The sequence below is a fragment of the Octopus bimaculoides genome, chromosome 10 (assembly GCF_001194135.2).
Source record: "Octopus bimaculoides isolate UCB-OBI-ISO-001 chromosome 10, ASM119413v2, whole genome shotgun sequence".
NCBI lineage: Eukaryota > Metazoa > Mollusca > Cephalopoda > Octopoda > Octopodidae > Octopus > Octopus bimaculoides.
The window spans coordinates 24,322,592-24,323,217 of NC_068990.1; positions in this window are offsets into that span (position 1 = coordinate 24,322,592).

Genomic DNA, 626 nt, shown 5'->3' on the forward strand with positions numbered 1-626 from the left:
GATCGAAATACAATTCGACTGTGTGTGTGTGTGTGTGTGTGTGTGTGTGGGTGTGTGTGTGTGTGTACGGTGTGTATGTCTATGTATGCGAAATGTGCATGTTTATTTAGTTAACATAAAGAATAAGAAAAGTATATGCAAACTGAGAAATGTATATATGAGTATATACAACAGATGTCTGTGTGTGTGTGTGTGTGTGTGTGTGTGTGAGAGAGAGAGAGAGAGAGAGAGAGTTTTATGTTTGAATATGATTATGGGTGAGTGTGTACATGTATGTATAAGCGTGTACGTATGTGTGCGTGTTGTATTCATGATGTGGTTGTTTAACCCTAGGTTACCTACAATCGAAGACATTCCAATAGTGACCATCAACCCATTTTTGCTATGGTTATCAAGAAGTACATTAGTTTGTGTGTGGACACTTTATTTCAAACCGGTTTTGAATGTAATTGACAGAAAATGTAAATATGACAATTTTAACAGGTGCGTGTGTGCTTATGAGTATGTTTGTATGTGTATGCTTAGGTATGTGTATGTTTATGCCTTTGTATGTGTATGTTTATGCCTTTGTGTGTGTGTGTTTGTGTGTGTGTGCGTGTGTGTGTGTGTGTGTGTGTGTGTGTGTG